Source organism: Sminthopsis crassicaudata, chromosome 1, assembly GCF_048593235.1.
Source record: "Sminthopsis crassicaudata isolate SCR6 chromosome 1, ASM4859323v1, whole genome shotgun sequence".
NCBI classification, from domain to species: domain Eukaryota; kingdom Metazoa; phylum Chordata; class Mammalia; order Dasyuromorphia; family Dasyuridae; genus Sminthopsis; species Sminthopsis crassicaudata.
In genome coordinates, this window is record NC_133617.1 from 573,781,557 (window position 1) to 573,796,922 (window position 15,366).

Consider the following 15,366-nt stretch of genomic DNA (forward strand, 5'->3'; position numbering starts at 1 on the left):
GATTCTCAAATCAAACTCAGAAACACCAAAGATCTGGCACATTGTTCCCAGAAACTAGAATATGACTTGTTCATTTTTTATTTTGAAATTGGATCATTTAAGTTTCTCACTTTTTATTCTGTTAATACGGACATTTTATATTTTTGTAAATATTCATCCATTTCATTAGGTTGAGGTTTAAATGATACATAGTCAAGCAGAATAGTTTATAACAATTCCTTTTGTTTTTCTTTTATTGTTACATGTTCTTTTTCATTTCTGATATTGGTATTTTGTTTCTTTTTTATTCAAACTTGCTATTTATCCCCCTATGCTTGTTTTTGTTTGTTTGTTTGCTTGTTTGCTTTTAATTTTATTAATTTCTTCTTTGATTTTCAAAATTTCTATTTTGGTGTTTAATTAAGGTGTTTGTGCCTTTTTTTTTTTTTAAATTTGTTGGGGTTTTTAGTTGCAGCCCAATTTATTGATCACCTTTTTTGTTGATCCAGCCTATCTGTCCCAGAGAAAAAGGATGTTACTGCCCTTCATATAAATGTTCTAACCAAATGTCCTTCTTTCTATTACACAAACACATATTTCCTCTCTCCATACGTCTACATCCATCCTTCCACCTCCATCTCACACAGGTTATTGTTATTGCCTTTAGAATTCAGTTTCCTTCAGGTTTAGCTTAAGTACTGTCTTGATCCTTTTCTAATGCCCTCTGCTACTAATACCTCCCCTTCCCAACAAATAGCCTTCCATTTACTTTATGTTGTCTATGTATTTAAATAATGTCCTTCAGCATACACCTAGAGTACTTTACTAGAAAGACAAACTACAAAACACATACCATCTGCCCCAGTACTAAAGAATCTCTGCATCCTTTCTCATTTTCTAGTATTCTAATGCCCTCTGAGCACAGTGCTTTTGCTAGGCTAGTCACTCAGCTCCTAAAACACATCACACTCCAGAGATACCTCTCTTATCTTTAGCTGACTATGTGTTTCTATGCCTTGCTCCTTTAAAGACATCATGACCAATGAGGATAGGGGAGTAAGAGAGAACTCCACTTCCCTGCTCTAGCATGAAGGAATAAGCACTTCTCAAGTGTGTTCTTCCTTTATAGTGGCTCTCTTCTAAGCTCAGGTTCCTCAAAATTTTCTCCTACTTTTTCAGGCTCTTAAAAAGTGTGCCTCATTTTTTAAAACAGTCACTAGGAGGATGGTTAATCATTGGTAAGTCAATAAATAGCTGTGCTATAAATAATGAAAATCATTTTTTGAAGGAGTTCTTTATACCTTGTAAACCAATAAGAATATAAAACACTTCTCCATGCTTCTTTTAATGACTTATTACTAGTCTTTATTATCTGTCCTTTAACTTCTATCATTTCCCAGACTAAATTTCAAGGACGTAAGATCCTTAGGGACAGGGACAAATGTTTTGTCTTTTTATCTCCCATTATCTTGCACATATTAATAAATATTTGTTGTTTTGTCTGATGAAGCTGGCAATACTATGTTACTATTACTAAGACATACACTTCCCATTGTTTTTCTAACACAGTGTATAAATTCGGGCTGTTTCATTTCAACTAGAAAATCATAATCTAGACTAAAGGAGAATAGAGGCTATAGTCTAAAGCCTTCATTTTAAAGATGAAGGCCCAGGAAGTAACTTGCTCGAAATAATGGGAATGCTATCAGAGGAATGGTTTAGCCCTAGAGTTTTGGTCTCTAGAGTTAATGATCATTACAGTGTGACACACTGCCTCCCTTTCACATCTTGTGACCAATGGCATGCATCTGTGTGCATACTATCAAAGGCTGGCCAGAGATAAGGGTTCAGTTTATGGACATTAAACAAAGCTAAGAAAATAAATTCACACTAGCCACTCTCATCCCTTTGCCTTCATTAACTGAGTATTCTAACTACCTGAGCTAATCAGCCACAGTCTATAAGTTCCTCTGGCAGGAATCATGTCCTCATTAAACCACTTGAGTTTAGGTGATTCTAATTTTCCTTTCTCTGTAAAGTACTTTCCTCTTTTGTATTTCCTATTTTGTATTCTCCTGCATGACATATATGTGAAGAGAGTATTGAGTAGGCATCTGTTCCCTTGGTGAGTCTCCTGAACCAGATCCATGAGAAAGAATCCCTTTAGATTCATGATAGTGGCTAAGTAAATGTGAGAGGGATTAAGAAGGTTAGATTTAGCAGGGTTATCAACTGCTTTCAGTTGCCACATGTGCCATTAAGAAAGCCTCAAGTTCCTTAAACAAACCATTGTGTAAATTGAGAGGAGAGGAGGGAGAAAATTAGATTCAATAAGTGTTAAGTGACAAAAACAGTAAGCAAAATTCATTGTGAAATATCCTGCTGCAGTTTTTAGTCAAGTCTATTGTATTTATAATAGAATATGTTGCATATTGAGTCAAATTATTCTTCTAATTGCCAGAGAACAACATGTCATGGTATATATGAAACATATAATATATATTTAAAATCAGACTATATTGCATTGCATATTGCTTGTCAACAGAGAATATTTTCATCTACTAGGACCTGAAAAGGGGGTATTATAAAGAATGACCACCACACATCATTTCAGACTCAAATGGACAATTTCAGAATTCTTTATCTTGGCTATAGAAGAGAGTAATTAAAGAATTTAATGGGGGCAGCTAGGTGGCACAGTGGATAGAGCACCAGCCTTGAATTCAGGAGGACCTGAGTTCAAATCTGGTCTCAGACATTTAACACTGCCTAGCTGTGTGACCCTGGGCAAGTCACTTAACCCCAGCCTCAAAAAAAAAAAAAAAAAAAAAAAAAAAGAATTTAATGAATATTTATTAAGCAGATACAACATGCAAGGTATTATGCTAAGTCCTGGACATATAAAAATTAAAAGGGAAAGGGACACTGTCAATTCCCTCAATGAGTTTATGGTTTCTATTTTGAAACTTTTACAAACATTGTAGTCTCTGAAATCATAGGGTATTTTCTCACTAATGTGAAAATATCCTTTTTCTTTAAATGTAATAAACCTTCTACCACTTCTGAAATATTTTTTTTCCTTAAATCTTCATTCAGTTTCTGCCAGTGAAGTCCTTTAACTCCACTTCTGACTCGATCCTCATTCTTCAGCCCTTACTACTTCACACTTATGGTTACTAGTACAAGAGATATAACTTAATGAAGGTCAATGACAAAATGACATAGTTTTCTTCCATATCTTTTATTCTTCTCCAATGGAGTCACCAAGCCTCAATCCCATTTTAGTCATGCTTTCTGTCATTTATTTTGATTTGCATTTCACACAGTGTGAGGAAACTACTATATAACTGTTCTTTAAAACTGTCTTAAAAGTTTAGAGTGCTTATTTTTTTTTAAATGGAGAAAAAAAGAGACTGACTTCTTTAAGAAAATACAACTTTACTCTGACAAGTTTTAAAATTTTAATAATTAGCAAAGAATAATTAGTATTAATTTAATATGGGTAAACAAGAGAAATAAGTTTACTAAGTTGATGAGGAAATTTTTTTCAATAAGAATGATGGGACTTAATATATCTTCTTGTGAATAAAAAGAAATACTATTTTGTTGGGCGGGGTGTTTCCTCAGCTTTTAGATTTCTGATATAGGAGGGAAAGAAATACTGAACTGCTACAAAAAAGCAAGAAACTTAATAAAAAAGATGACTCCTCTCACTTAGTTACACATACATTAGAAACTGAAAACCAAGCACTAATTAGCAGCAAAACCATACCTTAAAAGTCTTATTTAATGTAAGCAGCTGAAAAAGCCAGGAACTTTTAACACTTTTGGTAACAGAAATTTGTTAAGAAGCAATAGACAAAATTCCAGAGCTTGCCAACATTTAGAAGCACTTTAGTGAAAGTAAAAATTTGGGGTAACACTTGAGTTTTAATGAAATGAAATAAATTGTAATTTCAAAATCTCAGTCTATTTTGATTTAGTTATAAGGGAAAAGTAATAATAAAGGAAAAGTGGTCATTTAAGATTATTAATAGTTTATAATGCTAATTTTATTTTAATAGTTTTTTTAAAGCATACTTTCTGATCACAATTTCTTTTCATTCCACCATGAAATACCAAGTAAAAATGATAAAGAATAAAATCCAAAAACACAGATCAGCTTCCTCCCAATAGCCTTTAGACATTATAAATACCTACAAACATAAGGTCACAGAGAGGAAAATGAGACCTGTAGCCTTCCAACTTTTCAAATGTATTAGGGTTAGAAAGATTAGGGCACAGCTCTACTGAACACATGCCTCCACATCTTCCTATTTCCTCTGTAATTTGTTTGCAAGAGTTCTCTCTATCAGCATCTACTCCTCTCATAGTCTCCCATTTTCCCATTAGTATAAGTTCTTTTTGGTCAACTGAAAGGCTTCAAGTGAAAAGCAAAGTAGGTCTTCATACCCACCCCATATCCAAAAGTTAGGGAGCCCTCTTATAGCATTTGCCTTCCAAAATCAAAACACATAAAATGACAAACAACATTATAGTTGGGGTTATTTTGATATTTTTAAAAATGTCATTTTAAAAATACAAGTATTTACTCCAATAATAGAGATTGCATAAAATCAATGCCTTCCATAGGAATGTAATTTCCTTTAAATCAAAAGGTCTTTCTCTTTTTCTTGTAGTGTCTGGAGGCACTTTGCTTCCCACTTTCCTTAAAAGACTGAGGTCAATGTTTTGTTTTGTTTTTAATTCTTTCTTCATATCTCAAAAGCTCTTTCTGTCTCCACCCATCTCTTCATTTACACTTGGAGGATATAGCCAGTTCCCCTTTCCTGGAAAAATTAACCTACCAAGAACAAAATTAAAGTATTCCAAAGGGGGTGGGAGGGGAAGGGTGCAGACAAGAAGCTACAAACATCCCTTCTGTCTCTCTTAAAGCCCCACAAGGACATTATGCTATATGTAGAGAATAGCTTGTTATGCCACAGTTTCCCTAAAATGTTCTGCCTCAGTCCCCCTGATTGAAACCCCCCCCCCTTCCTTATCATTAGAACTCATATAAATTAGGTCTGGGAGCCCTAACTATTAGCATTCCATAAGAGCAGATACCTAGCTGGTACCCTTTATCTCTCCCACACTTCTTGTCTCTAGTTTGACTATCTACTTCACTCTCAACTTATAGGGATTTATAATCATTCCTGTCCGAACCAAATTTATGGTTCTAGAAATTTCCATTCACCAGTGCTCGCTTCACCCCTGCCTTTGTCTCCCTAATAGCTGGAGCCTATAAAAATCCCTGGAATTCTTCACTCCCTACAAAATGCTTTGAGACTCAAGTCCCATTCAGTCTGCTGGGGTCAACATGGATCCTGTTTGGGCCCCAATCTTTCCCTCTCAAATAAAATATTATAAATATAATCTCTATCTTGCCTTAGTCTCTCCAGTATTGTAAGCTCTCAACTAATTTCTTTCCTTCCTTCCTTTCTCCCTCCCTCCTCCTTCCTTTCTCTTTTCCTAAATATTTCACAATTAATCATAAAATTTTTAACATTTAAAAAAAAATTTGAATTGCAAATTCTCTTCCTCTTTCCCATAATCTCCCCTTTCCCTGAGAAGGCAGTAATTTGATTTCAATTATATATTAGAAGTCATGTAAAACAAATCTCCATATTAGCTATGTTGCAAAAGAAACCACAAACAAAATAAAAGAATAAAGATAAAATAAATTATTAAAAGTATGCTTTAATGTGAATCCAGAATTGATCCATTCTCTCTTTGGAAGAAAATATCATTATTTCATCCTATGTCCTTTGGAATTGTTTTAGATTACTAATTAATCAGGGTAGCTAAATCTTTCATATTTGATAATCTCTACAATAGTTGTTAGTGTACATTATCTTTCTGCTTCAAGTGTGTTTCTCATAAGCAACATATTATTGGATTATGGTCTCTAATCCATTCTGCTATCTGGTTCCATTTTATGGATGAGCTTATCCCATTCACATTCATTGTTACAATTACTAACTGTGCATCTTCACCTACCCTATTTCTTCTATTTATCCTTCTTTTTATCCTCTTCCTTCTCTAAAATATCTTTTGTTTCTGATCACTACTTTCTTTTATTTGACTTCCTTTTATAAATTCTTCCACGTGCTATTATCTCCTTTCTGTCATACTTCCCTATTAGCTAAGATAGATTTCTATGACCAATTTATATTTAGAACTGATGAAGCATTATCTGCAATCCCATCATTTCCTCCATTGTAAAAGCTCTTCATGGAGTGCCTCTTTCATGTGAGATGATTTCCTTCCTTCATTCTTCCTCTCTCTTCTCCCTTCTCTCAGGGCATTCCTTCTTTCTTACCTATATATGTTTTTAATACCTTCCAAACAAAATCAACTCACCCCTGCACTATTTATGTAGAATCCCTCAACTGCCCTAATAATTATAAAAAAAAAAATCTTAGAAAATATATGTATCATTTTCCCACATAGAAAGATAAATAGTTTAACCCCTACTGATTCCCTTATAATGTCTTTCAAGTTTACTTCTTTATGCTTTTTCAGTCTTATATTTCAAAGTCAAGTGGTCAATTCAGTTCCAGGTTTTTTCATCAAGATGATCAAAAATCTTATTTTTCATTAATTTCATTTTTACCCTTCAAAGGGTAAAATAAATAATTTCTGGGTAAATTATTCTTAGTTATAATTCCAGTTCTTCAGCCTTCTGGAATATCATATTCCAAGTATCCATTCCTTTAATGTGATAGTTGCAAGATCTTCTGTGATCTTACTGGTTGAATGGTTGCTTTCTGGCTGCCTGAAGTATTTTATCTTGACTTGTGGGTCCTGGAATTTGCATAATATATTCCTAAGAATTTTCATTTGGGGATATCTTTAAGGAACTATCTGATGGATTCCTTCCCTTAACTTCTAGTTCTAATGTATCAGGTCATTTTTCTTTGATAAATTTCTTGAAATATGAAGTCTAGGCTCTTTCTTTGATTAGGCTTTAAGGTAGTCCAATAAATCTTGAATTATTTCTCTTCCATCTATTTTCTAGGCAAGTTGTTTTTTCTATAAGATATTTAACATTTTCTTCTGTTTTTCTGTTCTTGTTTTTTAATGTCTCATGGAGTTATTAGCTTTCACTTGCCCAGTTCTAATTTTTATTTTCTTCAGTGACCTTTTGTACTTCTTTTTTCATTTGGCCAGTTCTGCTTTTTAAGGAGTCATTTTCATCAGTTAATTTTTGTATCTTTTTTTCATTTGGCCAATTCTATTTTTTTTTAATTTTAATAGTTTTTATTTACCAGATATATGCATGGGTGATTTTACAACATTGACAATTGCCAAACCTTTTGTTATAATTTTTCCCTCCTTCCCCCCCCCCCCAGATGACAGGTTGACCAATACATGTTAAATATGTTAAAGTATAAATTGAATACAATATGTGTATACATGTCCAAACAGTTGTTTTGCTGTACAAAAAGAATCGGACTTTGAAATAATGTACAATTAGCCTGTGAAGAAAATCCAAAATGCAGGCAGACAAAATTAGAGGGATTGGGATTCTATGTAGTGGTTCATAGTCATCCCCTAGAGTTCTTTTGCTGGGTGTAACTGATTCTGTTCATTACTGCTCTATTAGAACTGATTTGGTTCATCTCATTGTTGAAAATGGCCAATTCTATTTTTAAGGTGTTATCTTCGTCAATTTTTTTGTCTCTTTTACCATGCTGTTTATTGTCTTTTCATAATTTTCCTCTTTTGCTTTTATCTCTTTATCTTTTTTTCCCCTCTATCACTCATAGAGGGGGAAATCTGATTTTGAAAATTATATCTTAAGCTCTTCCAGGAATTCTTGTTGGTCTTGTGTTCAATTCACATTTTTCCTTTTGTAGTTTACTGTTTTGATTTCATTGCCACCTTCTGTCTTTGTGTTTTGATCTTCCCTGTCACCATTAAAAAACTTATCATAGTCAGGTTCTTTGTTGTTGTTTGTTCATTTTTCCAGATTATTTCTTGATTTGAGATTTTATGTTTATGTTGGGATCTGTTCTCAGCATCTAGATGGGGTGACTGTCTCAAGTTTCGTGTTTTTTTCACACTATTTTCAAAGTTAGATCTAGGGATTTGAAAGTGCTCAATGCTTCCAAGGTATTGACATCTGGAGAGAGGTATGGTCACTGCTCTCTTGATCTACAATCTAGTCCTCACTTCAATCAATATTTATCTTCAGGGTCTCTTCTTTCTTGGGACTAGAAATAACACTGCTCCTCAGAGCTAGAAGTGACACTGACCTTCAAGGATTCCATTCCCTTTTGACCAAAAATGCTCCTCTCCTCTCTATCCTTGAACTATGATCAGGAAGTGGGTATAGGCAATGGAACTGCCAATCAATGTCTGGTTCTAAAGTCAGTACTAGTGTAGGGATACCCTATAATCTCTTTCTGACCAGTTTTCAGGTTCCCTTGTTATCTGTCTTGAGAGCTCCCAAAGGTGCTGTTGCTTCTGTCATCACTTAGATCTAGCCTCCTCACTTGTGTTTCATATAAATGGGCTCCAGATCAGCCTTCTCCCCTAGTTCATCCCCACCCCCAATCACAGGTCATTCTTTCAACCTTCGATATTGTCTTTGGCTCTGTCACTCTAGAACGTGATTTGAAGTATTATTTTAAAAGATGTTTAGAGCAGAGTGATAGGAGAGTTGAACATTCTCTACTCCTTCCTCTTGTCTCCCTATACTTATATTTGTAAAAGTACATAGCTATTCCTATTAAGTAGCTGCTAAAATCTGTCATATCTAACTTTTCTAAATTTTAAATTAGAGTTCTTTAGGTTTTCTTGATTATTTTTGATAGATTTGGTCTAGGTCTGAAAGGGGGTATATTGAGGTAACCCATCATTATAATTTCACTGTCTATTTCTCCCTTCAATTAAGTTAACTTTTCCTTTAAATACTGATATATAATTCAGTGTGTGAGAGAGACAGAAAGAGAGAGAGACACACACACATACACACACACACACACACACACACACACACACACAGAGAGAGAGAGAGAGAGAGAGAGAGAGAGAGAGAGAGAGAGAGAGAGAGAGTTCTAATATTATTTACAGTGCCTCATATACTTAATTTTTCCCTTAAGAATTTGAATGAAAAAAATTTAATAGAAAAAAGAATTTGGATGCTATGTCATTTGATGCATGTTTTGTATTGATTTTTCTTCATTGTCTATAGTTCCTTTTAGCAGATTGCTCATTCCTTTTAATTAGGTTTATTTTTCTTTTTACTTTGTCCGAGATTGTGTCTTTTTTAACTTCAGCAGAAGCATAGTGGATTCTGCTCTACCAATCCTTATTTTAACTTTGTGTGATCTTAGTTGCTAAATCCAATGAGAAACTCAATCTTTATTCTCTAAAGTCTTTAATTGATCATTGTTGATGTTTATTGTTGATCATTTATTCCTTGATATTCTCTTTTCTTTAGGATTTCAGGAATCTATTCTCTCCTAGTTTCCATTCAACCTCTCTAAGCATTTCTTCTAAATTTTCTTTGCAGAATCTTCAACCTTCTAATTTTAAGTATCCTTCTGAGCTCTTTCTTAAGCTCACTTCTCTTTTCTCTCTATACTATCCCATTTGAGATCATCAACTCCCATGGACTTAAATACCATCTCTACTTTTGATGTTTCACAAATATACTTCTCCTGCCCCAAATTTTCTACTGACCTCCAATATTTCATCTCCAATTGATTTTCAATCATCTCAAATTGGATGTCTTGTAGAGATTTTAAACTAAACATTAAAACTAAATAAACTCATTATCTTCCAAACCCTCCCCAACTCTTATGTTCCCTATTACTAAAAGGTATACCACCACCCTCCCAGTCTCTCAAACTCAAAGCCTTGGTGTCATCCTTTACTACTCATTCTCTCTCTAAAAAAATCTATAGCAATGATCTATCCAATCATTCTTTGAAACATCTCTTAAATGCACTTTTTTCTCTCCTGTAACATTGCCACCACTGATACAAACCTTCCTCACTTCATACTTGGACTATTACAATATCCTACAGGTGAGTCTGCCTGCCTCAAGTCTTTCCTCAATTTGATCCAGCCACCAAAGTGATTTTCCTGAAAAATGACCATCTCACTTGCCCTTCTAAATAAACTTCAGTGACTCCCTATAGCTTCCAAAACCAAGTATAAAATCCTCTGGCATTCAAAGTCCTTTAAAACCTAGCTCACTTCTACCTTTAAAATATTCTCACACCTTACTCCTCAATATATATTCTTTGTTCCAGGTGCACTAGCCTTTTGGTCTTTCCATGAGTAAAACGCTTTCAGTTCCAAGCTTCTTCTCTGGCTGTCCCCCACATCTGGGCTGTAATTGTTCCTCAATTTTGCCTATTGATTTCTCTGACTTCCCTTAAATCTTATCTAAAATCCCATCTTCTACAAGTAACATTTTAATTCCAGAGCCTTCCCTATGTTAATTACTTCCTATTTATCCTTTATGTTAGTTTGTATGACTTTGCATTTTGTCTCTTCCATGTGAGCTCCATTAGGAAAGGTATTATCTTACATTTTCTTTTATATCTCTAGAGCTTAGCATAGTGCCTAGCATACAATAGATACTTTTAAAATGTTGATTGCCTAAATAGCAGAATAATTCCTTAAAATGATCAGTAGTATCTATTTAAAACCATCAGCAAGTATCATATGTAATAGGGACAAACTAGAACCATTCCCTATAAGATGGGGGGAAAAGGGGGAATAAGATTCTCTACTATCCCTATTACTAATTTTTTTTTCTCCTGAGGCTGGGGTTAAGTGACTTGCCCAGGGTCACTCAGCTAGGCAGTGTTAAGTGTCTGAGACCACATTTGAACTTGGGTCCTCCTGAATTCAGAGCTGGTGCTCTATCCACTGTGCCACCTAGCTGCCCCCTTCCCTGTTACTATTTAATGATGTATTAGAAATGTTAGCTTTGGCAATAAAAGAAGAAAAAGAGATTAAAGGAATTATAGTACATCATGAGGAAACCAAATTATCACTTTTTGCAGATGATATGATGGTATATTTAGAGAGTCCTAGAGAATCAACTGAAAAACTACTAAAAACAATTCACAACTTTAGCAAACTTGAAAGAAAAATAGCAGAATGATGATCCGACTACAAGTGTTCTTACAAAATCCAAAATTTCTTCCAAAATATGTTTTTAATAGAAAAGGCCACATTCTTTTGTAACACTGTACTCTCAACAACAAAGAACATACATAACTTATCTATTATGCACACTGAACAAATATTTGATGAACTTAACAGGAAGAGGACAAAAGTATTTTTTCCAATGTAGAAAATTCCTGCATCAATCAAGATAAGTAACACTTCTATAAAACAATGTTAGAGCATGCCTGGAGAAGTGGAAGGTTAAAACACTTGCCCATGATAATTCAGGCAATATGTGTTAGAAGGAAATGACAAAGGGAGCCCCGAAAATCTCTTTCTTGGACTTTGGAGGGAAAGCTTGGGAAACTCCCTCAGAGAACTTCTCCCATGAGAGATCCACCCCAGGGAATCAAGGTAAAGTGGTTTCATTCTGTTATCTGGGTGGGACTAGTTGAGTCCAGGACCATTCCTATTTAGCCCAAGCTGGAGATCAAGATTTCTATCCAACTCTATTGAGTTGAAGATTAGGGATGCACATTCAATTCCAAGATTCTCTATTCTGATTCCAGCTCAAACTGCCGCCAGCCCCCACCAAGAGTTACCCATATAACAGGCTTCCTTCAGCTCAATCCCTTGCAGAAGGCTGAAAGCAGAGGACCTAATCATGCCAAGGAACCTCTTTCTCTCTCCTTGGCATAGCTGCCTTGCAGGACTCTTTGCCCAATGAAAAGACATTCTCTTTCAGCGTTACTCCCTTTTTCCCTATTTCCCTCTCACCTATTTCCCTACAGAATTCTATTCACTTTCTCTGCTAGAGGATTGCTCTGCTAGATCTTTACTTCTATGTCAGGACCTGCCACTAAGGAAGTCAGTCTCAGTTCTAATAATAAACTTCTGCCACTTTAACTTTTTGGGTTTGTAAATTCGTTTATGAAGGACCTGCCCCGACCAGAAGGGGGTTCCCACAACTCCCTGCCCTGTGCTGAACCTCATCATAACTTAAACTCAGGACTTAGTGATTCTAAGGGCAAATTACAATTTTCTTTCTTTTTTTTTTATTATAGCTTTTTTATCTACAAGATATATGCATGGGTAATTTTTCAGCACTGACAACTGCAAAACCTTTTGTTCCAATTTTTCCCCTTCTTCCATCCATCCCCTCCCCCAGAGGGCAGGTTGAGCAATATGTGTTAAATATGTTAAAGTATAAGTTAAATACAATATATATACATATCCATAGTTATTTTGTTGTGCAAGAAGAAACAGACTTTGAAATAATGAACAATTAACCTGTGAAGAAAATCAAAAATGCAAGAGGGACAAAAACAGAAAGATTGGGAATGCTCTGTAGTGGTTCTTTTCCCAGAGTTCTTTCACTGGGTATAGCTGGTTCTATTCATTATTGAACAAATGGAACTGATTTGTTTCATCTCATTGTCATATTGTCTCATTGTCGAAGAGTCACATCCATCAGAATTGATCATCACATAATATTGTTGTTGAAGTATATAATGATCTCCTGGTTCTGCTCATTTCACTCAGCATCAGTTCATGTAAGTCTCTCCAGGTCTTTCTGAAATCATCCTGCTGATCATTTCTTACAGAATAATAATATTCCATAACATTCATATTCGACAATTTATTTAGACATTCTCCAATTGATGGGCATCCACTCAGTTTCCAGTTTCTAGCCACTACAAAGAGGGCTGCCACAAACATTCTTGCACATACAAGTCCCTTTCCCTTGAATATCTCTTTGGGATATAAGCCCAGTAGAAACACTGCTGGACCAAAGGGTATGCACAGTTTGATAACTTATTAAGCATAGTTCCAAATTGTTGTCCAGAATGGCTGGATATATTCACAATTCCACCAACAATGTATCAGTGTCCCAGTTTTCTCACATCCCCTCCAACATTCACCATTATATTTTCCTGTCATCCTAGCCAATCTGACAGGTGTGTAGTGGTATCTCAGAGTTGTCTTCATTTGCATTTCTATGATCAGTAGTGATTTAGAAAACTTATTCATATGACTAGAAATAGTTTCAATTTCTTTATCTGAAAATTGTCTGTTCATATCCTTTGATCATTTATCAATTGGAGACTGGCTTGATTTCTTATAAATTAGAGTCAATTCTCCATATATTTTGGAAATAAGGCCTTTGTCAGAACCTTTGACTATAAAAATGTTTTCCCAGTTTATTGTTTCCCTTCTAATCTTGTCTGTATTACAAATTACAATTTTCTATGCTACTTTTTAGCATATCACAGTTTAAATATTTCAGAATTATTTGAATATTCTGACTCCCCCCAATATAGTTTCAAACAATATTTCAAAACTGACTGAGAAGTAGAAGAGCTAAAATATTCCTTTTTCAATATAGTTTAGTACAAATGAATATTTAAAGAATTTTTGTAAGTGCACTGATATAAGAAGTATGCTGATTGTGTAATTATACATCTTCACAGCAGTTCCAGTCCATCAAGTACAAAGTAAGGTATTTTTTTTAAAAGCTGTACTAATTATGTAATTATCCATAACACTAAATCAGTTCCAGCTGATTCATTCTATCTTTGGTTTTCTGAAACATTCATTTGTTTACTATTTTTATCAAAAACAAACTTACAAAACTATCATAAAAAGAAGTTCCAGAAAAAAAGGCAAGTTGGATGAACTTCTACTGGCAAGATCTAATATAAAATATCATGCTCTTAAAAGACTTGCAGAGAATTTCTTCTTGTGAAAACCTATGCACATCACAACCTTTCCGTGCCACCATGGCATCCATAAAATGAGGTTAGAGGAGATTTAGGACCTAAGACCACTGTGCTCTAATCTTTGATCCTGTGTCACTTTAGCCTGACAGGTCATCATTTTTTTAATACTTCAATGATTCATGATTTTCTCAGGGTGATTTTATCAGCATGGATATGCCCTTCACTCTTACATCTACATTACTTTGTAAACAGACTTTAAGGATTGTTGAGGCTGTAGCCATGCTGGTGATGAGTCTCTCAGAGAACAGAAATAAAGTTAACTAGTCACCACTGAAAGATTTCAAATTTGTTATAATACTAGGCTCATAGATTTTGAACTAGAAACCTCAGGGATCATTTCACCCTGCATACTCATTTTACCAGTGAGGTGGATCCTTAACAGTAAGCTAGTAATCCAAGCTTACCTCCATAACTTCCTGAGATACTTTTGTGGAAATCATTTAAAAAACTTTTTTGAAAGAAAGACATCCAAAAGTATTCTTTTCAGCATTTATGTATTCTTTTATTTTGAAAATAACAGAGAGAGACAAATGGTCCCTTACTAGATGCAAACAAACATATACACAAAACCTATTCAGTCAAGTTGTATATTCAAACTCTTTTCCCTATTAGCCAAATGATGCCATAATCTGCCTGGACATTCATTCCCTTGCAATCCTTTCTCTGCCAAGACAAAGGAATGAGAATTTATTAATTAATCACCTATGTGCCAAGAACTGTGTTAAGCACTTTATAAATATTGTCACCTTTGATCCTCACAACACTACCTGTGAAGTGCTATTAATATTCCCATTTTATAGTTAAGAAACTGGCATACTTCAGGATCACACAGGTAGGAAGTATATAAAAATACATTTGAACTCAAATCTTCCTAACTTTAAGCCCTGTATTCTATCTACTGTTGCACCTACTTGTCAGGAATCACATGTACCAGTCTTCAAGTTCTTCTAAAGCCTTTCTAGCACCTATTTACATCTCAAACATAAATTAAATTCTTAAACTAATCATGTGAGATATTTTAATTCTTTAGTAAACTGACCCACTTTCAAAGAGATGGTTTTATAGAAACCTGGGAAGATATCTATGAAATGATGTAGAGGGATGGATACAGAAAAAGAAGAGCAATTTATACTACAATATCAGCATCATAAAAACAATGATCAACTAGTGATGAAAACTACTACTCACCTCATGCCAAAATGATGATAAACTAAATATCCATATTTTTGCATATAGCCAATATGAGAATTTGTTTTGTTTGACTATGCTTATTTGCTACAAAGCTTTTGTAGGTTTTTCAGTGAGATAAATGAAGAAAAGGGGGGGAAAAAGTATGGTAACTGAAAAAAATAAAACTAGTTAAAACAAAAACATTTTTGTTTTAAAAATATTCTGGATTCTAAATTCATCAAAATCACCTATAGACTAATAG

The 15,366-nt window shown here is 34.4% G+C and overlaps 1 protein-coding gene across 8 annotated transcripts in view; it reads right to left on the reverse strand.

Annotated features, from left to right (window-relative positions):
- The window catches only part of ATG10 (autophagy related 10), a 330,517-nt gene that overhangs the window by 184,746 nt on the left and 130,405 nt on the right, over nucleotides 1-15,366 (reverse strand). The gene's annotated exons all lie outside the window — the stretch shown is intronic.